This window comes from Microcaecilia unicolor, chromosome 1 (genome assembly GCF_901765095.1).
Source record: "Microcaecilia unicolor chromosome 1, aMicUni1.1, whole genome shotgun sequence".
Classification (NCBI taxonomy): domain Eukaryota; kingdom Metazoa; phylum Chordata; class Amphibia; order Gymnophiona; family Siphonopidae; genus Microcaecilia; species Microcaecilia unicolor.
The window spans coordinates 768,419,732-768,445,960 of NC_044031.1; the positions used below are offsets into that span (position 1 = coordinate 768,419,732).

The 26,229-nt window shown below is 44.3% G+C and overlaps 1 protein-coding gene across 1 annotated transcript in view; it reads left to right on the forward strand.

Annotated features, from left to right (window-relative positions):
- The window catches only part of LOC115460700, a 177,464-nt gene that overhangs the window by 148,513 nt on the left and 2,722 nt on the right, over positions 1-26,229 (forward strand). Inside the window, exon 4 of the mRNA XM_030190469.1 lies at positions 6,039-6,099. The gene's annotated coding sequence lies outside the window, so the exon portion shown is untranslated. The remainder of the gene's footprint in view (positions 1-6,038; positions 6,100-26,229) is intronic.

A 26,229-nucleotide genomic window follows, 5' to 3' on the forward strand; every position in this document is an offset into this window, starting at 1 on the left:
GGTGATCAAGTTATCTGCATATGCAGCGCCTGTCAGTTGGAAGATAAGTCTTTAACATCTCCGTAGGATCTATATCCAAAAGTATATAGTCACTCGTATTATTCAATTGCCTATATACTTCAGATTCATAGGCAGAGCGATCTTGTAACACCACCGCATCTCCCTTATCTGCCCGTCGTATTACCAACTGGGTATTGTTCTTTAGTTGGTTTAGAACTTTCCATTCGTCATTAGACAGATTGAAATTACGGCGGCTGGTCGTTTCCTCAACACTCTCAAGATCTTGTAAAACAACTCGACGAAAGATGGAAAGAGCAGGATCCGGTGGAGCTGGAGGACACCAAGTCGATTTTAATTTGACTCTCGATGTATCCACCGCATCGCTTCTAGATTCGGTAAGCTGTGAAAAGTAGACTCTCAAATGTAATTTACGTAAAAATTTTTCTAGATCCACTCTACATTGAAAGGAATCATGGCACTGGGTGGGAACAAAGGAGAGGCCTTTAGACAGTAAAGACAATTCAGTAGTTGAAAGGGAGTATTTGGACAGATTAATTACTATACACCCTTCTTCTTCCAGACCATAATCATTGATCAGCTCCCTTGTTGGTATTGGTCTCCTCTCCACATTCCTCTCCAGCCTCGCATTCCGCGTCCTCTTCCTCTTCTCCCTCTGGAGTCTCCTAAAAAAGGCTGTCCATCGGAGCCAGAGGAGCTTATATCCGAAAATTCGCTCTCTTCACCGCCAAAAGGAGGGGAAACCTCCTGTTTATCCTTTTGTTGTAACCACGGATATACGCGATTCTTACCATAATCTTCTTCATCTCTACGTAATTTTTTAATCTTAGATTCTTGAAGAGACCTCCGAAATGAGTCGATCTTGGCATTTAGTTCCTCGTGTTGTTTAGAGAAAACGTCCGCTGTACATTGAGTTTTTAATGTCTCAAGGGTCTTTCCAATCTCCTCTTTAATTGAAACCGCTGTTGATGTAGTTTTATTAATAATCAACACCATAAGGTCTAAGGAACATTTATTCAATATTCCTGCCCACTGGGTAAGGAATTCAGAATCATTATTGAACATTTTGGGGGGTTTTATTATGCGTAATCTTCGTGGTATAATCTCTTTTTTGCAATATTCTATCAGTGTTGCCCCATGTAATTCTGCTCTCGTCAGTCTTTTATATAGATCTCCAGCCGCTGTCCATGACACTGACATAGACAGCGCAGGATCAAGTTCCAAAAGAGAGACACCTCTAAGAGTGTCTGTTATGTGCTCAGAAGAAAAAGTGTGTCTGGTTCTCCAAGATTGATCAGCCATTTTAAGGTCCTTCTCCAAATATAATCGGCAAATTATAATAAATAAATATGAAGGTAATCTCCTTCTAATTCTATTAACAAATAATATATTCAAGTGTGGAGGAGATATAAAGATAACATCATCGGCTTAATTTTCTGACAAAAAGTGATACAATCAATTAATTTAAGGAGATGTTGCCTCAAGAAGCCCCCGGTTCAATTATATTATGAGCTCATGAGGGCTGGACCGCTTCATCATTGGCAACACCCCCACGTTCATAGAGCAGCCTATCCCAAACGTATGTTCTAATACTCTTTTTTTCTTTTTGTATAAATTTTTTCTTTTTTCTAACATATGATGGGCAGTCGTAAAGTTAAACGTAACAGCTACTTAGCTTTTGCAAGGTCCAATCCTTCTTTAGTTAGTTACATGCTGAACGCGACCAAGACCAACAATGGCCAGCGTTTCGTCGCCTGCTTCAGGGTCAAATGGTCTGCGTCTAACTAAAAAAGAAAAATGTATATATTATGATATTGAAACCTTCATACAACTCTACATTACTTGTTTCTCTTGAGATATACTTTACAAAAACACCTCAGCTGAAGGATCAAACATTTCCAACGGACCAGCTGTCTCCCTGTGTACATCTTAGTAGCGCCATAGAAATGATAAGTAGTAGTAATTATTTGTGATAGTCAATACATAGCATTGCCATATGTCCGGATTCCCCTGGCGATCTCCTCTTTTTCAGGGGACTGTCGGGAGTCCAGGTGGTTTTTACCTGCTTGCCCGTTTTTCCAGGTTTCTGGACTGGCAGGCCTTCTCTCTCCCCTGCCTGAATCTACCATAATGCTCCCTGGTGGTCTAGTGGCCTGCTGCCACTGCTTCTTTAAAATTGATGGCAAGACTTCAAGCATCGACTTCTGCGGAAGTCTTTCAAGGCCACCACTTGAAATCTCGGCAGCCATTTTAAAGTAGTGGTGGCAGCGGGCAGGAAAGAGTGAGGTTCTTTGCCCCGAAGATGTCCCTAGACCGCCAGGGCTTTAAGGGAGGGGATTCATATGCTACACATGGATGAGAAGGAGAGGGGATGCTGTGCATGGATGGGAGGGGGAGGGGTGATATGCTACACATGGATGAGAGGGGGATAAGGGGACAAACTGCTCATGGATGGGAGGGGGAGAAGGGTGTAAGCAGCAAGCTGTACATGCATGGAAGGGGAGAGAATAGGGCAAGCTGCACGTGGATGGAAGGGAGAAGAGAGGGGGACATATTGTAGATGGAGGGAAGGGAGAGGGAAAAGGGGGAAATGCAATTTAAAAAGGTGCAGAGAAGGGCGACGAAAATGATAAAAGTGATGGGACGACTTCCCTATGAGGAAAGGCTAAAGCGGCTAGGGCTCTTCAGCTTGGAGAAAAGGTGGCTGAGGGGAGATATGATAGAGGTCTATAAAATAATGAGTGGAGTTGAACGGGTAGATGTGAAGCGTCTGTTCATGCTTTCCAAAAATACTAGGACTAGGGGGCATGCGATGAAGCTACAATGTAGTAAATTTAAAACGAATCGGAGAAAAGTTTTCTTCATTCAACGTGTAATTAAACTCTGGTATTCATTGCCAGAGAATGTGGTAAATGTGGTTAGCTTAGCGGAGTTTAAAAAAGGTTTGGACAGCTTCCTAAAGGAAAAGCCCATAGACCGTTATTAAATGGACTTGGGGAAAATCCACTATTTTTGGGATAGGCGGTATAAAATGTTTTGTACTTTTTGGGATCTTGCCAGGTACTTGTGATCTGGATTGGCCACTGTTGGAAACAGGATGCTGGGCTTGATGGACCTTTGGTCTTTCCCAGTATGGCAATACTTATGTACTTATATGTACTTATGCAGTACATGGAGGAGAAGGGGGGTTATGCTGGTCATCGATGGGATGAAAAAGAAGGGACATGCTGCTCATGGATGTTTGCTTTTTTGGAAATGTATATAAAATTTTGCATTTAGCAGAGTACACAAGAAAATGTATTTCTGATACTTTTACCAGTATTTTCACCGCTTATGGTATCTGGCTTTCTTGGGGAGTCAAGGTGATTGTGCGGCAGGGGCGGGGCAGCATTTTATTTTTCTATCTCCGCAAATGTGGTAACCCTATCTCTATACAGACCCTCTATCCTCCTCCTTGATGCTGTTTCTCTCTGTATCCAGTAAGTAGTATAAGAGTTAACAGTCTCAGCAGCTTGTCTCTTGGAGGCTCAGGTTTCCTGAGGTTCTTGTCAGCATATCAGATGTTGTTTTGGGACAGTTGGTACCATAGGGCAGATGACTGCCAGTAGATCTCGACAACTATTGATGGTGTCAATCCAGGACCTGTAGAGCTGAGTAAGGTGGTCTTAGGGTGACTAGATAGAATTATTTATGTTTCAACGTTTTTATTGATGACATTCACAGGATACACATTTCACATTCTAAATGTACAGAAACTCAAACATGCACAAGTATTCAGCTAGTGCAAATGCTACATTCCGCCATCAAACTTTTTTTTTACATTTTATTCCCACCTCACCCCTCCATTTTATGTTTCAACAATTTTATTGATAATGCAACAAAGTAAACAATCACCACTGTCAATATACTGTCAATATAGAAAAGAAACAAAACCTTGGTAACAGAACCATCAAACTGCAGATAAAATAATATACATCTTCACATTTTTTTGAACAGTACCCCCTCCCTCCCCTACCTAACCCTAGAACCCCCTCCCCCATTAATGGTGCAGTCCTTTTTTTATTGAGGACAGTCCTTCGTAACATTCACAATTATATTACTGCCATTACCAGCATAGCAAATTAAACTTTATACAATCCCACATTGAAGCCCAACCTCAGCTTGAGGATGAACTGGGCTCATAACCTCCACTCCTCTCTTGCCTAACCGAATTAGAACTGTGACACTGCACCGTGGTCTCCCGGGGCTTGTCTCTGATAGCGCCGCCCCTCCCCCTCCCCCCCCCCGAGACCAGTCATCCACTTCAGGATCCTGGGTAGAATCCCTATAACTTAATCATCTATTATTAACATTACTTCTCCATAGTTATATGAACCTTGTATTAGAAACTCCTGACTGGACAGAGTCCGCAGCCCAGCCAAAACAAAACTTGCCATACCACACCTGTTCTCCAGAACCATGTTCTATAAGGCCATCCTTCTGTTAGAAACATCAGAAACTTGGTATCCATCTCTCCCATGCCTCAATAACTTCCCACCTTTCACCCTCCCCCCCCCCCCTATTTCCCGACCAGGACAGGTATCTGTCAAGAATTTCCTTCTTTATGGGTTAATTAACATACTGCGCCCTTTTGGGCTAAGAATTTGCAAATAAGTTGACCATGTCCGGACAAAAAGCTTCCTACGCCTTGGGGACTGTCTCGCCTCTCTGACCTCCCAAGACGCCAGAAGGTGTATTTGGTTTCTCCAGTGCCAAAATGCGGGAGCTTCTGGAACAGTCCAATATTGTAAAACACATTTACGAGCTACCAGGCTCATTTTTCTACATAGCAGGCTCACGTGGCGCCCCAGGGAAGCAAAGGCTCTAGGTCTATCCAACAGAAACTGCTCTTCCGTTCCCTGGACCTTATGTCCCAGTCTAATCAAGAAGCTCCTTACCCGCTGCCAAAAAGTTCGTACTGCCGGGCATTTCCAAAACGCATGATGATAAGTGCTGGGCCACTCCACACTTCAGGCATGTCGAATCCCCAGCGCCCTCTACATGGGCCAACTGGGCTCTCACCATATAACCCCGCAATAGCACTCGATAGCCACATTCTCTCAATCGTTCGTCCATCACCAATGTCCTAATACCACGCAATGCTGACCCCACATCCCACGACGCCAGTGAAAACCCCAGATCCATTTCCCATTTGCTTATCAGGTGGGCATAATTCTTCCCGGGCCTCCAACGGACCAAGGACTTGTATATCCCTGAGACTGAGGGGTACTCCTCCATAGGCTCCTGAAAAAAGTCTCGCAACCGTATCCACATACGTCCCCCCAGCGCCACCTGATCTAAGGAGCGGAGATAGTGTTTTATCTGTACATAGGCGAATTAGATAGAATTATTTAATAAACTCACTTTCTCCTTCCTCCTGAGCTCTGGAGAGGATCCAGCAAGTACACTACTCTTGCTGTCCATGTACTGTGGATTTTTTAGTGAAACTGGCACAACCACAGTACACACTCCTAGACTAATTAACAGACTGTCCTGATCTAAGTGACCAGGTGTCTCTAAATTAACACTTTATGAACTTATACCACTAGGGCTTAAGGCTTAAGGGCTCTCCCTTATGAGCTGGATCCAGGCTAGGAGGTAGAAACCAACAGACAAACATTCAAACTGTACTTTGGCTTTTTTATAACCCTGAGCCAAAATATCCCTCCAAAAATTATTCTCTATCCTCACAAATGGTAGGGGGTAATGGGATAGCCCTGTTCTTTTGTACTTTCCTTCTGTGCTGCCAGAATCACAAATACTCAGTTTGCCCAGCAATTCCTTATATCACTGGTATCACTCCTTACACTACTTTTTTAATTGTTCCAGAAGGTTTAATTGCTTCTTGAATTTCTTGCAGTCCTGAAAACTGAGGGGATTTATATGCTGTAACATTTTAGGATTTAAGATGCAGGCTGAGTACAAAGATATTTATGCATAAACTTGAACAATTATAGTGTAGCTTTTTTTTTTTTTAACAGATTTTCACATTGCCTGTAAAATCAACTAACTACGTTGAAACAACAGAAGTTACCACCTTTGGTAAGAACTTTCAATTATCTGCACAGGGGCTGTATCCATTTATTGCAGTTGTGTAGAAAAAAAAGAAAGATAGAACAGACATTTGATCGTATCTATTAAATCAACTGTGTAAATTGTTTTCTTTATTTTTCAATTTTAATAGCAGCTTGTAGGTAAATGATTTGATTACAGCTAGCTACACACCCCCACATAGATGAGTTGGAAAGAATTCATGAGCCATACCCTGCATACTTCCCCCACATGCTAAATTTAATAGTTGCTTTTATGTGAATGATTTGACACCTATTTTAATGTTTCCAAATAAGGGGATGACCTCTTATCTAGAATGTTTCTATTTAAATCTTTATAATTTTCTTCATAAAGGGCTGCTCTTCATCCTTCTAGACCAGTCCAAACAACTGGGGTATGCCCATCAACCACCAGATGGAATCAGAGAACACTGACTTTCAGTGATGTCATCTCCAGTATAAGGAGTGGTGCAGCCCTGGAACTTGCAATGTGTGGCTTGACCCCCTGGGGGACCATAGTGTGAGGTTCTTAGATATTAGTCTGTGGCCTTCGCCCTAATCAAGTCAGGAGGAAGCCCTAGGCAGGACTCCAACCTATGTGTCCAAGACCTGTGGGCTGTGTTATTTGGGGGCAGTGAAGGATTCATAGGGCCCCTGCCCAGAGCAGTGAGTAAGGTCCTGTAGAAGTCCTCGTCTCCCCTATCCCCTTCCACCATTTTCTTCCCTTCCAAACCCATTGGTCAAGCGTGGGGCTGTTTTCTTTCTTTAGGCTTCCTTCCTCTGCTTGTATAAAGTTTATTGTCAGAATAATAATAATGAAGAGGCTCAGGCTTTTTTGCAGCAATCGGAGAAGGCTGTCTGGGTCATCCCCATATGGTGCAAGTTGTGTGGTAATCGGTAAGTGAGTTCTAGTTTCAAGGGATAGGGAGGTGAGGTGCACAGGATCACAGATATGATAGGTGTTGAAGAGTTGGCAGAAACCACCGTGGTGCACTGTGATTGCCTGCTTTCTGCCTTGCTTGTGTCAGGGCCGCAGTAGGGCCATTCTCTGTGAGCATTTGACTGCTTTGGTTGGCAGGGAGAGTTTGGACTGCAGTTTAGTGATGACCATGTGTTCTGTGCTGCACATCCTATTAAAAGACACGTCACTGACCTTGGGACACCTCTAGCTTTGTTAGGCCCCTGCTTCCTGATCTTCCTCCTTCGGCAGCAGATTAGGAGGGGTACACAGCCAGCTTGCACAGGGCCCTATCGCCTTCTGGCTGCCAGGCAGTCTCGCCTGCCACAGGACTCATCTCTCAGGGTATGGACCTTCACATGAGTCCACCACCATTGAGGTCCGGGGTTCTGAACAATCAAGGATGTACAGGTTCTTTTGCGCCACATTTGGAGAGACAGCTGATGCCATATCTCCACAGAGAGGCTAATTCATAAGGAGCTTTTTGTCCCAAATTTATGGAGTTAAATTCCTGCTAAAGTTTTGTATCAAAATCATTTATTTGGCGTACTCTGTTTACCATAAACTACCATTCAAGATCATACTCTGTTACTTTCACATTGCAGCAAAAAAAAAAATGCAAAGAGTACCCCCCCCCCCCAACCTACCTAACAATCCCTGGTAGTGTGGGATCTTGCCAAGTATTTGTGACCTGGATTGGCCAATGTTGGAAACAGGATGCTGGGCTTGATGGACCCTTGGTCTTCCCAGTATGGCAGTACTTAGTGTAGTCAGGGCAGGAGTTATTGTCGCATTCTCGAGGACCTTGGCATTCTGTCAGGCTTCTTCCCCGGGAGCACTGGGTGCGTGAGTCCTTGGGCCACTACCGTGGAGCGGCAGTGGCAGGCAAGGTCACCTTCAAGGTAGAGACAGGACTGGACTGGAACCCCAGACTGGAGTTCTGCACAGGAATACACAGGACTGGAATGCACCGGACGGGTGCGCACTGGAGTGGAGTCCGCTGGACTGGAACACTGGAGTGGGCCCGCTGGACTGGAACACACTGGAATGGAGCCCACTGGACTGGAACCCACGGGACCGGAACCTGCTGGACAGGAACACACTGGACCTAGGCTTCACATGCGCTTAGCCACCGTTCCCCGAGGGTAGAGCCCTCAGGTTTGAGTGACCGGCAGGGCTTACAGGAGAACTGGAACTAGCAGGCAGGAACAACAGGAGTCAGGATACAGAAGTGCCCCCAGGCACCTAGGTGAAAGCAAGGCAGACAGGCAGGGAATGTCCGGTTCCAGCAGTAGGCAGGTTCAAAGCAAGTCTCAGGGCAGGCGGCTAGCAAAGCAGTAGTCAGGGTCACAGCAAAGTCTCTGGGCAGGCGGCTAGCAAAGCAGTAGTCAGGTTCAAAGCAAAGTCTCTGGGCAGGCAGCTAGCAAAGCAGTAATCAGATTCAAAGCAAGTCTTTGGGCGGGCGGCTAGCAAGCAGTAGTCAGGTTCAAAGCAATGGTCAGGTCAAGGAGACTATGGCTGGAGCTCCAGTATCAAGGAGTACTGGCAACAGACAGAACAAGGGCTGAAGCTCCAGAAGCAAAAGAAAACACACACGGGAAAACCAGAAAGCTAAACACAAAAAGACTAGAAAACTGTACACAAGCTAACAGGAAAGCTATGCCCAAGCTAACCAGTCAAACACTAGAAACACACACTAAGCAAACACAGGAGAACTAGGAAAGCTGTACACAGGCTAACAAGCAAAGCTGTGCCCAAGCTAACTAATCATACACTAGGAACTCACACTGAACTGGACAATGCAGCAGTGCACAGAGCACTCTAACATACCAGGGACCTTAGACGCTGCAAAGGCTGTAGTCTCTAAGTGCTTAATAAAGCCCTTCAACACCAGAGGTGCAGCTGCAGCAATCTCTAAGTAACTACGGAGGCTGTTCAGGCACAAACCACAGAGCAGACAGAAAGCACAGTGAAACACAGAGAGGCTTCCCACACCCAGGTGTAGTGTAGTGAAGCAATTAGAGTCATGCTGGAAGCAGCCAGCACACACAGAGAGAGAAAGAGCTAACCCAGGCAACACCCACAGGTGCAGTATAGTGAAGCAATTAGTGTCATGCTGCTGGATGCAGCCAGCACAGAGAGCCAGAGCTAGCTCAGAAAGGACAGACAGAAGAAACAGGAGCCAGCTAGGAAGCTGACCCCCAGGAACAAGGTAAGTCTGAGGGTGGTCACGGCCACAGACGTGACAGTTATCCCCAGTCGCTCCTGTCCTTGTCAGCTCTACTCTCAAAATGACTGCCGTGCCCTCATGCGGCAGTCTCACAAGATTGCCACTAGAGGCCATGGGACTATTTTGAGAGAAGAGCCAACATGGGCAGCAGCGACTGGAGATCACACCTGCCCTTACCACACCCCTAGACCTCAAGGGATTGTAATATAGGCCCAAAGGGGGGGCCATAGGTAGGTGGGGGGGGGGGGGGGGTAAGAGGCAACTTAAGTTCAGAGGGGAGGGAGGGAGAAAAATAGGTCAAAGCACAAATTTTCGGCTTTCACTAGGCAGAAAAAGGATTTTGGGCCCCATTTGGCACTGAAACTGACATTCGGTCAGCCTCTAATCCAGCTCTTTCGTAATGAATAGCCTAATAATTAGGGCAGTAGGTAGGGAACTGAGGAAGCCTGATTTTCAGTCCCACTTCAGTTCCATGGGCATTTGGGTAAGTCACGTAACCCAAGTAGTCTCTGGGGTTCAGCTGCAAGGCCGTGGCTTTGAGTACCAAGAAACATATGGTACCAATTGTGGAGATCTGGCTGTATTAGCTTGATCTAATGGAGTGCAAAGCTGGATATGGATGGAGTACCGGTACCTTTTTTCCTACAAAAAAAGTACTGCATAAAGATAAGTGAGAAGACTTTTTCAGGTATGTTGGGGAAAGGAGGAAGGCTAGAAATAGAATTGTAAGACTCAAAGATGTTGAAAACCACTGTGTGAAGAGTGATGAAGAAAATCATGCTAAACAAATACTTCTGTGTTGACAGACAATATCCTAGAGAAGGACCATGATTGGCTGACAAAGATATACATGAGAATGGAGTAAATATTGCACTATTTATAAACAGCTGAGAAACTGAAACTGGATAAAGCCGTGGAACCTCAAGTCACTTCATTGGCTGCATATCCGTTTCCGCATACAGTTCAAACTCCTCTTATTGACTTACAAGTGTATTCACTCTGCAGCTCCTCAGTACCTCTCCACTCTTATCTCTCCCTACACTCCTTCCTGAGAACTCCATTCATTGGGTAAATCTCTCTTATCTATACCCTTCTACTCCACTGCAGACTCTGGGCTAGATGCATCAACCAAACGTTAAAAAATCTAAATCGTAAAAGTGCTTAACGAATTTGAAACAATGAACAATACACAAAAAAAACAGCTCAGAAATGTTCGGTGCGGTATTGAAAAGTACAATGTATCATCCCCGTCGTTAATTTGCCCCTTAAGCATGCGCAGATCTGAGCATGCCACAAACGTACTAAACCTACATAGGTTGCTTACGTCAAACTGGGGCGTGCAAGGGGGGGATCGGATCTAGCTCTCCTGCTAGATCAGAGAGCAATAAAGGCTTGCAGGTCCCGGACCTAGCAGGAGAGTGCAGTTGAAGATGACTCTAAAAAGAACGACCCTCGTAAACCCCCTTTTGTAACAAAAGACCTCTTTCACTGTGATGGAACAAGAAGGGAGGGGGAAGGGGCAGCCTGTTTACAGTACTGGGAAATTGGCTTCAGGGGATAGCAGAGAGTGTTAATTTTCAAAGCTGTGGGAGAAGGAGAGAGAGACAGGATTTTTAAGCTGCAGGGAGAAGTGAGGAGCAGTGTCTGTATCATCTGGGGGGGTGCGGGGAAAGCCGTCCATACAGGTCGCCTCTGACAAGCGCCTTTGCCCCCTCCCGATCTTTTTTTGAGGTATGTTTAGTTTTGTAGTGATGCAGGGGGGAGCGGAGAGCCACGTGTTTGTGTTTGTATCTCACTTTTCTTTTTAAACATGCCGGCTTGGATTTTTATGGTGCAGGGGGCAGCGGGGAGATGACAGCTCAGGCCTTAACGACAGGTCTGAGCTCAAATAAAATTTCTGACGGTAAATGATTCGTTGCAATCCTCGGTATGGTTAGTGCATTCCGAATTGTCCACATTTCAATGGTAGTTTCTCGTTTGCATTCCGTTTTCGTTAGCTGCTTGCTTCGTAGGAAAAAGGCCTTTAATGCATGCAATGGTTAGGAATTTCCTTCGTTAAAGGGTTGTTAGAGGGTCGTTAAGGTTTAGTGCATCTAGCCCTCTGTTCCTTTTATCTTGCTGCACCATATGCCTGGAATAGACTTCCTGAGCTAGTATGTCAAGCTCCATCTCTGGTTATTTTCAAATCTAGGCTAAGAGCCCACCTGTATGCTGCTTTTAACTCCTAACCCCTATTCACTTGTATGTTACCCATGTATGTTTTATATCCTTCCCACCTTAGTAATTCCCTTATCCCTTATTTGGCCTGTTTGTCTGTCTTGATTAGATTGTAAGCTGTTTCGAGCAGGGACTGTCTGTTCAATATATTTGTGAATGACATTGCCGAAGGGTTAGAAGGTAAAGTTTGCCTTTTTGTGGATGATACTAAGATTTGTAACAGAGTGGACACCCGGGAGGGAGTGGAAAACATGAAAAAGGATCTGCGGAAGCTAGAAGAATGGTCTAAGGTTTGGCAATTAAAATTCAATGCGAAGAAATGCAAAGTGATGCACTTAGGGAGTAGAAATCCACGGGAGATGTATGTGTTAGGCGGTGAGAGTCTGATATGTACGGACAGGGAGAGGGATCTTGGGGTGATAGTATCTGAGGATCTGAAGGCAACGAAACAGTGTGGCAAGGCGGTGGCCGTAGCTAGAAGGTTGCTAGGCTGTATAGAGAGAGCAGAAGAAAAGAGGTTTTAATGCCCCTGTATAAGTCGTTGGTGAGGCCCCACCTGGAGTATTGTGTTCAGTTTTGGAGGCCTTATCTTGCTAAGGATGTAAAAAGAATTGAAGCTGTGCAAAGAAAAGCTACGAGAATGGTATGGGATTTGTGTTACTACTACTATTACTATTTAGCATTTTTATAGCGCTACAAAGCGTACGCAGCGCTGCACAAACATAAGACGTATGAGGAGAGACTTGCTGACCTGAACATGTATACCCTGGAGGAAAAGAGAAACAGGGGTGATATGATACAGACGTTCAAATATTTGAAAGGTATTAATCCGCAAACGAACCTTTTCCGGAGATGGGAAGGCGGTAGAACGAGAGGACATGAAACGAGATTGATGGGGGGCAGACTCAAGAAAAATGTCAGGAACTATTTTTTCATGGAGAGAGTGGTGGATACTTGGAATGCCCTCCTGCGGGAGGTGGTGATGAAAACGGTAACAGAATTTAAACATGCGTGGGATAAACATAAAGGAATCCTGTTCAGAAGGAATGGATCCTCAGAAGCTTAGCCGAGATTGGGTGGCAGAGCCGGTGGGGGGAGGCGGGGCTGGTGGTTGGGCGGTGGGGCTAGTGCTGGGCAAGACTTCTACGGTCTGTGCCCTGAAAATGGCAGATACAAATCTGCCGGTGGGGGGAGGCAGGGCTGGTGGTTGGGAGGCGGGGCTAGTGCTGGGCAAGATTTCTAAGGTCTGTGCCCTGAAAATGGCAGATACAAATCAAGGTAAGGTATACACAAAAAGTAGCACATATGAGTTTATCTTGTTAGGCAGACTGGATGGACCGTGTAGGTCTTTTTCTGCCGTCATCTACTATGTTACTGTGTTTCATGTTAAACTGTACAGCACTGTGTACGTCTAGTAGTGCTATAGAAATGATAAGTAGCAGAGAATACATCCCAGAATATTGAGGGACCTCAGAGAGGTTCTGGTGGGTCCTCTTAAATGTTTAATAAATCTTTGGAGATGGGAGAGATTCCACAGGATTGGAAAAGTGTGGATGTTGTCCCTCTTCACAAAAAGGATGACGGAGAAGTAGGGAAACTATAGGCCGGTAATCTTCATTTTGGTGGTTGGAAAAGTAGTGAACCTTCTACAATCCAACAGGTTGCACGATCCGAGGCAACATAGTTTTACAAAAGAAAAATCATGCCAAATGAATTTGATTTCTTTGGCTAGGTTACCAGAGAACTGGATCTAGAACATGCGCTAGATGTAGCCTATTTCAACAAAGCCTTTGATACAGTTCCTCATAGAAGGCTCATGAATAAACTGAGCAAGCTGTAATTAGGACTCAAAGTGATGAATTGGATTAGCAACTGGTGGACTGGCAGATGACGGAGGGTGATGATAAACGGAATTCACTCAGAGGAAAGAAAGGTGAGTAGTGGAGTGCCTCAGGGATTGGTGCTGGAGCAGTTCTATTCAATATAAGTACATTTATTTATTTATTTGTTACATTTGTATCCCACATTTTCCCACCTATTTGCAGGCTCAATGTAGCTTACATAGTACCGTAAAGGCGTTCACCAATTCCAGTATGAACAAATACAGTAATGTTGTGGTAGAATAAGTTTGTGTGTACAGACACATTAGAGAATCGTAGAGAGGAAGAGTTATTATATGTCCATTACGAGCTTTGGTTTTGTTGTGTTGCAGGGTACAGGCATTTAAGTTGGGTCGGTAGGGTATGCCTTTTTGAACAGGTTAGTTTTTAATGATTTCCGGAAGTTTAGATCATAAGTTGTTTTCACAGCTTTTGGTAATGCGTTCCATAGTAGTGTGCTTATGTAGGAAAAGCTGGATGAATAGGTTACATAGTAACATAGTAGATGACGGCAGAAAAAGACCTGCACGGTCCATCCAGTCTGCCCATCAAGATAACTCATATTTGCTGCTTTTTGTGTATACCCTACTTTGATTTGTACCTGTGCTCTTCAGGGCACAGACCGTATAAGTCTGCCCAGCACTATCCCTGCCTCCCAACCACCAGTCCCGCTTCCCACCACCGGCTCTGGCACAGACCGTACAAGTCTGTCCAGCATTATCCCTGCCTCCCAACCACCAGTCCCGCTTCCCACCACAGGCTCTGGCACAGACCGTATAAGTCTGCCCAGCACTATCCCTGCCTCTCAACCACTAGCCCCGCCTCCCGATCTTGACTAAGCTCCTGAGGATCCATTCCTTCGGCACAGGATTCCTTTATGCTTATCCCACGCATGTTTGAATTCCGTTACCGTTTTCATTTCCACCACCTCCCGTGGGAGGGCATTCCAAGCATCCACTACTCTCTCCGTGAAAAAATACTTCCTGACATTTTTCTTGAGTCTGCCCCCCTTCAATCTCATTTCATGTCCTCTCGTTCTACCATCTTCCCATCTCCGGAAAAGGTTCGTTTGTGGATTAATACCTTTCAAATATTTGAACGTCTGTATCATATCACCCCTGTTTCTCCTTTCCTCCAGAGTGTACATGTTTAGTTCAGCAAGTCTCTCCTCATACGTCTTGTAACGCAAATCCCATACCATTCTCGTAGCTTTTCTTTGCACCGCTTCAATTCTTTTTACATCCTTAACAAGATACGGCCTCCAAAACTGAACACAATACTCCAGATGGGGCCTCACCAACGACTTATACAGGGGCATCAACACCCCCTTTCTTCTGCTGGTCACACCTCTCTCTATACAGCCTAACAACCTTCTAGCTACGGCCACTGCCTTGTCACACTGTTTCGTCGCCTTCAAATCCTCAGATACTATCACCCCAAGATCCCTCTCTCCACCCGTACCTATCAGACTCTCCCCGCCTAACACATACGTCTCCCGAGGATTTCTATTCCCTAAGTGCATCACTTTGCATTTCTTCGCATTGAATTTTAATTGCCAAACCTTAGACCATTCTTCTAGCTTCTTAAGATCCTTTTTCATGTTTTCCACTCCCTCCCGGGTGTCCACTCTGTTACAGATCTTAGTATCCATCCGCAAATAGTCAAACTTTACCTTCTAACCCTTCGGCAATGTCACTCACAAATATATTGAACAGAATCGGCCCCAGCACCGATCCCTGAGGCACTCCACTACTCACCTTTCCCTCCTCCGAGCGAATTCCATTCACCACCACCCTCTGGTGTCTGTCCGTCAACCAGTTCCTAATCCAGTTCACCATTTCAGGTCCTATCTTCAGCCCCTCTAGTTTATTTAAGAGCCTCCTGTGGGGAACCGTGTAAAAAGCTTTGCTGAAATCTATGTAGATTACATCCATAGCTCGTCCCTGATTCAATTCTTCTGTCAGCCAATCAAAGACCTCAATGAGATTCGTTTGGCACGATTTCCCTTTCGTAAAACCATGTTGTCTCGGTTCTTGCAACTTATTGGCTTCCAGGAAATTCGCTATCCTTTCCTTCAGCATCGCTTCCATTACTTTTCCAATAACCGAAGTGAGGCTTACCGGCCTGTAGTTTCCAGCTTCTTCCCTATCACCACTCTTGTGAAGAGGGACCACCTCTGCCGTTCTCCAATCCCTCGGAACCTTTCCCGTCTGCAAGGATATATTAAACAAATCTTTAAGAGGACCCGCCAAAACCTCTCTGAGCTCCCTCAATATCCTGGGGTGGATCCCGTCCGGTCCCATGGCTTTGTCCACCTTTAGCTTTTCAAGTTGTTGATACACACTTTCTTCCGTGAACGGTGCTCTATCCACTTCATTCTCAATTGTACTATTTCCAGTCCATCGCGGTCCTTCTCCAGGATTTTCCTCTGATTTGTATTTGAGTCCTTTGCAACTTCGGTAGTGGAGATTTAGGTATGTTCGTGTTGATCCTGTTGTGTTTCTGGTTGGTAGGTCTATGAGGTCTGTCATATATCCTGGGGCTTCGCCGTAGATAATTTTATGAACCAGGGTGCAGATTTTGAAAGCAATACGTTCTTTGATTGGGAGCCAGTGCAGTTTTTCTCTGAGGGGTTTGGCGCTTTCGAATCGTGTTTTTCCAAATATAAGCCTGGCTGCCGTGTTTTGAGCGGTCTGAAGTTTCTTTATAATTTGTTCTTTGCATCCCGCATAAATTCCGTTGTAGTAGTCTACATGGCTTAGTACCATTGATTGTATCAAGTTATGAAATGTTTCCTTCGGGAAGAATGGTTTCACGCGTTTGAGTTTCCACATTGAGTGGAACATTTTCTTTGTTGTAGATTTCACTTGGTTCTCTAGTGTGAGGTTACGGTCAATTGTAACACTGAGAATTTTTAGGCTGTCTGAGATAGGGAGGGTATAATCTGGGGTGTTTGTGGGTTTGTTCGTATTGTATTGGGATGAGAGGATGAGACAGTGTGTTTTTTCTTTGTTGAGTTTTAGTTGAAATGCGTTTGCCCATGAGTCCATGATATTCAAGCTGAGCTTGATTTCGTTGGTGATTTCTGTCAGGTCACGTTTGTAAGGAATGTATATTGTGACATCGTCTGCATAGATGAAACGGTTAAGGCCTCGGTTGGATAAGGATTTGGCTAGTGGGGTCATCATTAGGTTGAAAAGGATCGGTGATAGTGGTGATCCTTAAGGTACTCCGCATTCTGCTTTCCACGGTGGTGATATGTTTGAGCTTGATTTCACTTGATATGTTCTAGTGGTTAGGAAACCCTTGATCCAACTAAGTATGTGTCCGCCAATCCTGAAGTAATTTAGGAGTCTTAGTAGTATTTTATGGTTTACCATGTCGAACACACTAGACATGTCGAATTGGAGAAGTATGCTTTTGCTTGTTGCTATTTCCTGCTTGAATTTGGCTAGGAGAGGGTAATTAGTACTGTTTCAGTGCTATGGAGGGGGCGAAATCCTGATTGTGAGTCATGTAATGTTGTGAATTTGTTTATATAATCAGTAAGTTGTTTGGTTACCATGCTTTCCATCAGTTTGACCACCAGTGGGATTGTTGCTACTGGGCAGTAGTTAGTGATTTTGTTTGATTTTTTTTCTTGGGATCTTTTGGTATTGGGGTGAGTAGGATGTTGCCATTTTCCTTAGAGAAGAGACCTTGTTGAAGCATGTAGTTTAAGTGGGATTTAAGGTCTGCTATGAAGCGGTGGGGGGTGGATTTTATTAGGTAGCTGAGGCAGGTATCCAATTTACAGTGAGAGTTGGAGAACATATTAATTGCCTGGGTGACTGTTTCCGCGGTGAGGAGAGCGAAGTTTGAGCAGGTTTGGTCTGCTGGGTATTCACCAGGGGTTGGGTCCAAGCCAGTGATGAAATTTTCGATATCGGTGTTGTCCTGAGGTAGCGTGTTACGTAGGTTTGCAATTTTTTCATTGAAGTATTTAGCAAGGTTGTCTGCAGATGGGATGTCTGTATTGGTTGTGGTGACCAAGGTGACGTCTAGTAGTTTGTTCACGAGTTGGTATAATTTCTTCGTGTCTTTGTAATCTGGCCCTATTTGAGTTTTATAGTATGACCTTTTGGTCTGTCTTATTGCGTATTTGTATTTTCTTTGTATTTGTTTCCATGCGTTGAGTGTGTGTTCATCTTTTATTTTTTTCCAAGCTCGTTCGAGTTTCCTGGATTGTGTTTTTATTTTTTTTCAGTTCTTCGTTGAACCACGGTATCGAGTTGTGTCTATGTGAGGTTCTTGTTCATAAGGGTGCTTAGCTGAAATTGGGTGGCGGGGGGAAGAGGGGTTGGTGGTTGAGAGGCTAGGATAGGGGAGGGCAGACTTATACGGAGTCTGTGCCAGAGCCGGTGATGGGAGGCGGGACTGGTGGTTGGGAGGCGGGGAATACTGCTGGACAGACTTATACAGTCTGTGCCCTGAAAAAGACAGGTACAAATCAAGGTAAGGTATACACATATGAGTTTATCGTGGGCAGACTAGATGGACCGTGCAGGTCTTTTTCTGCCGTCATCTACTATGTTACTATGTATTTTGTCCAGTATGCATCTTTTATCCAATTCTGAGAGGTAGTATATAGAGTCCATTTATGCTGTCCATTTGTTTTTGTATATCTGTTGCCAGAATGTTTCCTAGTCTATTTGGCCTCTTGTGCAGTAGGTTGTGTGTTCTTGTATACGGTGTGAACCCCTTTTCCGCCATTTTAGGGATAGGTTTAGTTTGTAGTGGTGTCCATGGTGTTTCTGTCCATTTAATTTCTGTTATTATTAGGTTCTGGTCTGTGGACAGATTGTGTGAGATGAGGTCGAGTGTGTGCCCTTTGACATGGGTTGCTTGCATGTGTGGCCATTTAAGATCCCATGAGTGGAGAAATTCCTTGCATTCTCGTGCGTTGGTAGAGTTTGGGTCTTCTAGGTGGAGGTTAATGTCTCCTAATACTAGTATATTGGTGTTGGTTACACAAGTGTTTGAAATACAAAGGTATTAGAGTATTCTCAGTTTTGTTCTCTATTCCTTTCCTGATAATTCCTAACATTTTATTTGCTTTCTTAGCCAGTCAACCTATTGTCAAAGATGACACCTACATCCATTTCCTGTGTGGTGTCTCCTAACGTGGAGACTCATCACATAACTGTAGTTTGGATTCCTCCTCCCTTACATGCATCACTCTGCTTTTGTTCACATTTGTTCCAACTCATGAATCAACTACTAGATACTACACCAGTCACAACCAACAGCAAAGATACACCAGGTGCAGACAATCTCGCGAAATACTTCAATGAGAAAATCATAAAACTGCGACTTAAAATACCTGTCAGCAACATTGACTACACCGATCTCCTTGAATGTCTAGATCCAGACCCTGGTGTATACCCAGCAGACAGAACCTGGACCAACTTCGAGATACTATCGGAGGATCTCATCTCCCACACGCTCAAAAGATTCGCCAAATCTCATTGCAAATTAGACATTTGCCCAAACAACCTTATGACATATGCCCCTCAACAATTCATAACAGACCTAACGAACCATTTGAACTATATGTTACAAAATGGACTCTTCCCAAAGGAGAAAGGAAATATTCTACTCACCCCCATACCCAAAGACGCAAAGAAAAGTACGAGTGAACTAACCAACTACAGACCAGTAGCATCCATTCCCTTAATAACTAAACTAATGGAAGGAATGGTGACCACACAACTCACAAACTATTTAAACAAATTCTCAATACTACACGACTCCCAGTCAGGATTTCGGTCTAACCACAGCACTGAAACAGTACTAGTTACTCTCATGACTAAATTCAAACAATTGATTGCAACTGGCAAGAACGTACTACTCCTACAATTTGACATGTCCAGCGCCTTCGACATGGTTGATCACGGAATACTATTACATATCCTAGAGTACTTCGGAATTGGAGGCAACATTCTCAATTGGTTCAAAGGGTTCCTAACCACACGATCATACCAAGTGACATCTAACTCGACTACATCAGCCACATGGATACCTGAATGTGGAGTTCCACAGGGATCCCCCCCTCTCGCCGACCTTATTCAACTTAATGATGATACCCTTGGCCAAACTACTATCAAACCAAAACCTCAACCCATACATATACGCAGACGACGTAACGATCTATATCCCATTTAAACAAGATTTAAAGGAAATCTCCAATGATATCAACCAGAGCCTACATATCATGCATTCATGGGCGGATGCATTTCAGCTGAAACTCAATGCAGAAAAAACCCAATGCCTAATACTCACCTCTCAATATAACACGAACAAATTCACCACCATTAACACACCAAAACTGAATCTTCCAATTTCGGACACCCTAAAAATTCTTGGAGTTACGATTGATCGTCACCTAACACTTGAAAATCACGCGAAAAATACAACCAAGAAGATGTTCCATGCAATGTGGAAATTAAAAAGAGTAAGACCTTTCTTCCCAAGGACCGTCTTCCGTAACCTAGTACAATCAATGGTACTCAGCCATCTAGACTATTGCAATGCACTCTGTGCTGGCTGCAAAGAGCAAATAATCAAGAAACTTCAGACAGCCCAGAACACTGCAGCCAGACTCATATTCTGCAAAACAAAATATGAAAGTGCTAAACCCCTACGTGAAAAGCTACACTGGCTCCCACTCAAAGAACGCATCACGTTCAAAATATGTACCCTAGTTCACAAAATCATTCATGGAGATGCTCCAGCCTACATGTCAGACCTGATAGACTTACCACCCAGGAACGCTAAAAAAACATCCCACACATTCCTTAATCTTCACTTCGCCAACTGCAAAGGTCTAAAGTATAAACTAACGCATGCATCAACCTTTTCCTACTTGAGCACACAATTCTGGAACGCGCTGCCGCGTAACTTAAAAATGATCTATGAACTAACTAACTTCCACAAACTATTGAAGACCCATCTCTTCAACAAGGCATACCACAAAGATCAACAAATGTGAACTCCTACACATTTATCCAGACCTGCCTTACGATATTTGCTGTTATACTATCATCATGCTTTATCATTATCATGTTTGCCCAAGATCTTTTTGCAATACTAAATGTCGATTTTCTTATATACTTCCACTACTCATGATATATTGTAAGCCACATTGAGCCTGCAAAGAGGTGGGAAAATGTGGGATACAAATGCAATAAATAAATAAATGTAGTCTGCCATTTGGGTGCCCAGTTTCATGAAGTCCTCTTGCAATTTTTCACAATTCTTTTGTGATTTAACTACTTTGAATAATTCAGTGTTGTCAGCAAATTTGATCATCTCACTTGTTGTTCCTTTTTCCAGATTATTTATAAATATTTTTTAAAAAGCAGCAGTCTCAGCACAGATCCCACTATGTTCCCTTCTCTGTTGAGAATATTGATCATTTAACCCTACTCTCTGTTTTCTGTCTTCTAACAGTTCTTAGTACACAATAGGACCCTGCCTCCTATCCTATGACTTTTTAATTTCCTCAGGAGTGGTTCATGAGATACTTTGGCAATTGCCTTCTGAATACCCAAATACACAATATCAGCTGGCTCACCTTTATCCACATGTTTTGTTCACCCCTTGAAAGAAAGGTAGCAGATTAGTGAAGCAATTCCCATGGTTAAATCCATGTTGGCTTTGTCTTGATCAAAAATATATTTGTGAGCAACACTGCTGAAGGGTTAGAAGGAAGTTTACCTTTTTGCAGATGACATGAAGATTTGCAACAGAGTGCATACCTCAGAGGGAGTGTTATCTACAAAAAATTAGAAGAATGATCTAATGTTTGGCAGTTAAAAGTTATTGCAAAGTGCTGAGTGATGCTCATGAGGTGTAGAAATCCAAAGGAACTGTATGTGATTGGGGGCAAGAGGCTGAAATGCAAGGACAGCAGAAAGTAGGGTTAAATGGTCAGTATTCTCAATGGAGAAGAGTTGATAGTGGGGTTCTGCAGGGGTCTGTGCTGGGACTGCTGCTTTTTAACATATTTATAAATGATCTAGATATGGGAATAACTAGTGAGGTAATTAAATTTGCTGACGACAGAAAGTTATTCAAAATTATTGCAAGAGGACTGTGAAAAATTGCAAGAGTCACCAGGAAAAGGCTCTAGGTGTACAGAGATTAGCTAAAATGTTTAAAGGGGGGTCGGCTCTCTGTTGGCGTCAATGTGAAATGTTAGGAGATATGGCTCATATATGGTGGGCCTGTCCTCATGCTCAACAGTATTGGACAGGAGTGGTGAGGTTGATTATAAGCATAACGAAATCAGACTTTCCTATGACAATGGACTTTTGCCTTTTGCATATGCGACCCCAGGGGTCCAAAAAATATATGTATCAGCTGGCTACCCAGATATTGGTGGCTGGCAAGTTAGTGCTAGCAGCAGCATGGAAACAACAAACTCTGCCGGGACTCAGGACTGTTATAAGGAAACTGGACTACATTCACCTAATGTCTAAGCTAACGGCGATGCGACAAGGTCGCCTGGTAGTGTATCATCGAACATGGGACTCATATATTGAGTGGTCGGCGCAGCCGGACCCTGCCTTGATAATTAACTAAGTGGGAGAAAGGGGGTAGAGGGAGGGGGAGGGGGTAAGGGGCATATAAGGGGATTACAGAGTAATAGAAACAAAACAAAAATTAATGTTGATGTTGCAGAGGGAAGTGGCGATACTGTTTGTTCACAATTATTTCTGTGCGATTTGTGTATGTTCAATAAATATAAATAAACATTAAAAAGAAAAGGCTCTAGGTGTGATCATTGACGATACGTTGAAACCCTCTGCTCAGTGTGCAGCGGTGGCAAAGAAAGAAAATAGAATGTTAGGTATTATTAGGAAAGGAATGGAAAATAAAAATGAGGATGCTATAATGCCTGTGTATTGTTCCATGGTTCGACTGAACCTTGAGTACTGTATGCAATTCCGGTCACCACATCTCAAAAAAGATATAATGGAATTAGAAAAGGTACAGAGAAGGGTGACGAAAATGATAAAGGGGATGGGACGACTTCCCTATGAGGAAAGGCTAAAGTGGCTCTGGCTTTTCAGCTTGGAGAAATATGATAGAGGTCTATAAAATAATGAGTGGGATGGAACGTATAGAAGTGAATCACTTGTTTACTCTTTCCAAAATTACTAGGACTAGGGGGCACGCAATGAAGTTACAAAGTAGTAAATTTAAAACAAATCAGAGAAAATATTTCTTCACTCAACATGTAATTAAACTCTGGATTTCATTGCCAGATAATATGGTAAAAGCAGTTAGCTTAGCAGGGTTTAAAAAGGTTTGGATATCTTCCTTAAAGAAAAGTCCATAAGCCATTATTAAAGTGGACTTGGGAAAATCCACTGCCTATTTCTGGGATAAGCAGCATAAAATGTACTGTTTTGGGATCTTGCCAGGTACTTGTGACCTGGGTTGGCCATTGTTGGAAACAGGATACTGGACTTGATGGACCTTCAGTATGGCAATGTCCGTATCATATCTCCCCTGTCCTTCCATTCCACTAGAGCAAAAGTTCTCAGCCTAGCCTTCTGGACACACCAAGCGTGTTTGGTTTTCAAGATATCCACAAAGAACATGCATGTGATAAATTTGCATGTGCTGCTTCTATTGTATCCAAATATATCTCATGAATATTTACTGTGTGTAACCTGAAAACCTAACTGGCTTGATGTGTCCCAAGGACTGGGTTGAGAACCCTTGTCCTAGAGGAATGCAAGACCAGGGGTGATATGATATAGACGTTTAAATACTTGAAAGGTATTAATACACAAATAGATCAAGGAAGCAGTAGAACTAGAGGACATCAATTGAGGTTGCAGGGAGATAGACTTAGGGGTAACACTAGAAAATGCTTTTTCACAGGGAGGTTGGTGGTTGCTAGAATACTCGTCTGATGGGGGCAGTAGTGTAGCCACAGGGGGGCCTAGGCTCCCCCCCCCCCCCCCACACACACACACACTCTTTATGTATGTGGGATTTTTATGGGGGTTTTTTTGTATATCCACCTTGGATAAAGGTGCTGTATAAATAATTCTAATTCTTATTTAACTAGTCGTTGAGCCCATGTAAACAGGCTAGTTGGTTCTGAGGCCCCCCCCCCCCCCCCCGAGGTCGCCGCTGCTCCGCCCCCCCCCCCTCGGCCCGAGCACTGTCTGTTATTGAACTTACATCGCACCACGCAGACGTAGCAGGCACATCAGCAAAGCTGCCATCGGGACGGGCTTCCTTCTCTGCCTGTGTCCCGCCCTCGTGTGACGTAACGCGGCGAGGGCGGGACACAGGCAGAGAAGGAAGCCCGTCCCAACGGCAGCTTTGCTGATGTGCCTGCTGCGTCTGCATGGTGCGATGTAAGTTCAATAAGAAAGACAGTGCTCGGGCCAGGTGGAGGGGCGGCGGTGGCGGCAACTCCGGGTGGGGGGAGCGGTAGCAGTGACCTCGGGGGGGAGGGCGGAGCGGTTGCGAGTACGTCTGCGGCATCCGCAGTAGAGACTTCCCGCTCTGTCCCGCCCCCCTCATCACGTATTGATGCAGGGGCGAGGCAGAGAGGGAAGTCTCTACTGCGCATTTGCGAGTGAGTACGACACTCGCCTTTTATGTGTTTGATTGATACACTACAAATCAGAACATTCATCTAAGTGGTTTACAGAATAAAATGGAGGAAAAGGATGGGTAAAAACAGAGGCAGTGATTCTAAGTGAACCTATCTAGTTTATGAGGCCTTTTTACAGATTGGCAGTACTACCGCCAGCCCAACACAGCCACCAGCGGTAGTCCCGCCCTGAACACGTGCCATTTCTGGGGGAAGAAGGAAACCATCGGAAATGGCTTGCAGGGTGGTAACCCAGTGATAATGAGCTTCACCGGGTGCTGCCCAGTTAGCACTTGAGCCCTTATCACCACCTCAATGGGTGGCAGTAACTGCTTCCCGCCACATGGCCATGCAGTGAGAGTTATCTCACCGTGTAGCCATTTTTTTTTTTGGGCGGGGGGTTACTGGCTGCAGGAAAAAGGGCCTTGGCATAAGTACATAAGTACATAAGTAGTGCCATACTGGGAAAGACCAAAGGTCCATCTAGCCCAGCATCCTGTCACCGACAGTGGCCAATCCAGGTCAAGGGCACCTGGCACGCTCCCCAAACGTAAAAACATTCCAGACAAGTTATACCTAAAAATGCGGAATTTTTCCAAGTCCATTTAATAGCGGTCTATGGACTTGTCCTTTAGGAATCTATCTAACCCCTTTTTAAACTCCGTCAAGCTAACCGCCCGTACCAGGTTCTCCGGCAACGAATTCCAGAGTCTAATTACACGTTGGGTGAAGAAAAATTTTCTCCGATTCGTTTTAAATTTACCACACTGTAGCTTCAACTCATGCCCTCTAGTCCTAGTATTTTTGGATAGCGTGAACAGTCGCTTCACATCCACCCGATCCATTCCACTCATTATTTTATACACTTCTATCATATCTCCCCTCAGCCGTCTCTTCTCCAAGCTGAAAAGCCCTAGCCTTCTCAGCCTCTCTTCATAGGAAAGTCGTCCCATCCCCACTATCATTTTCGTCGCCCTTCGCTGTACCTTTTCCAAGTCTACTATATCTTTTTTGAGATACAGAGACCAGTACTGAACACAATACTCCAGGTGCGGTCGCACCATGGAGCGATACAACGGCATTATAACATCCGCACACCTGGACTCCATACCCTTCCTAATAACACCCAACATTCTATTCGCTTTCCTAGCCGCAGCAGCACACTGAGCAGAAGGTTTCAGCGTATCATCGACGACGACACCCAGATCCCTTTCTTGATCCGTAACTCCTAACGCGGAACCTTGCAAGACGTAGCTATAATTCGGGTTCCTCTTACCCACATGCATCACTTTGCACTTGTCAACATTGAACTTCATCTGCCACTTGCACGCCCATTCTCCCAGTCTCGCAAGGTCCTCCTGTAATCGTTCACATTCCTCCTGCGACTTGACGACCCTGAATAATTTTGTGTCATCGGCGAATTTAATTACCTCACTAGTTATTCTCATCTCTAGGTCATTTATAAATACATTAAAAAGCAACGGACCCAGCACAGACCCCTGCGGGACCCCACTAACAACCCTCCTCCACTGAGAATACTGGCCACGCAATCCTACTCTCTGCTTCCTATCTTTCAACCAGTTCTTAATCCATAATAATACCCTACCTCCGATTCCATGACTCTGCAATTTCTTCAGGAGTCTTTCGTGCGGCACTTTGTCAAACGCCTTCTGAAAATCCAGATATACAATATCAACCGGCTCCCCATTGTCCACATGTTTGCTTACCCCCTCAAAAAAATGCATTAGATTGGTGAGGCAAGACTTCCCTTCACTAAATCCGTGCTGACTTTGTCTCATCAGTCCATGTTTTTGTATATGCTCTGCAATTTTATTCTTAATAATAGCCTCCACCATCTTGCCCGGCACCGACGTCAGACTCACCGGTCTATAATTTCCCGGATCTCCTCTGGAACCCTTCTTAAAAATCGGAGTAACATTGGCTACCCTCCAGTCTTCCGGTACTACACTCGATTTTAGGGACAGATTGCATATTTCTAACAGTAGCTCCGCAAGTTCATTTTTTAGTTCTATTAATACTCTGGGATGAATACCATCAGGTCCCGGTGATTTACTACTCTTCAGCTTGCTGAACTGACCCATTACATCCTCCAAGGTTACAGAGAATTTGTTTAGTTTCTCCGACTCCCCCGCTTCAAATATTCTTTCCGGCAC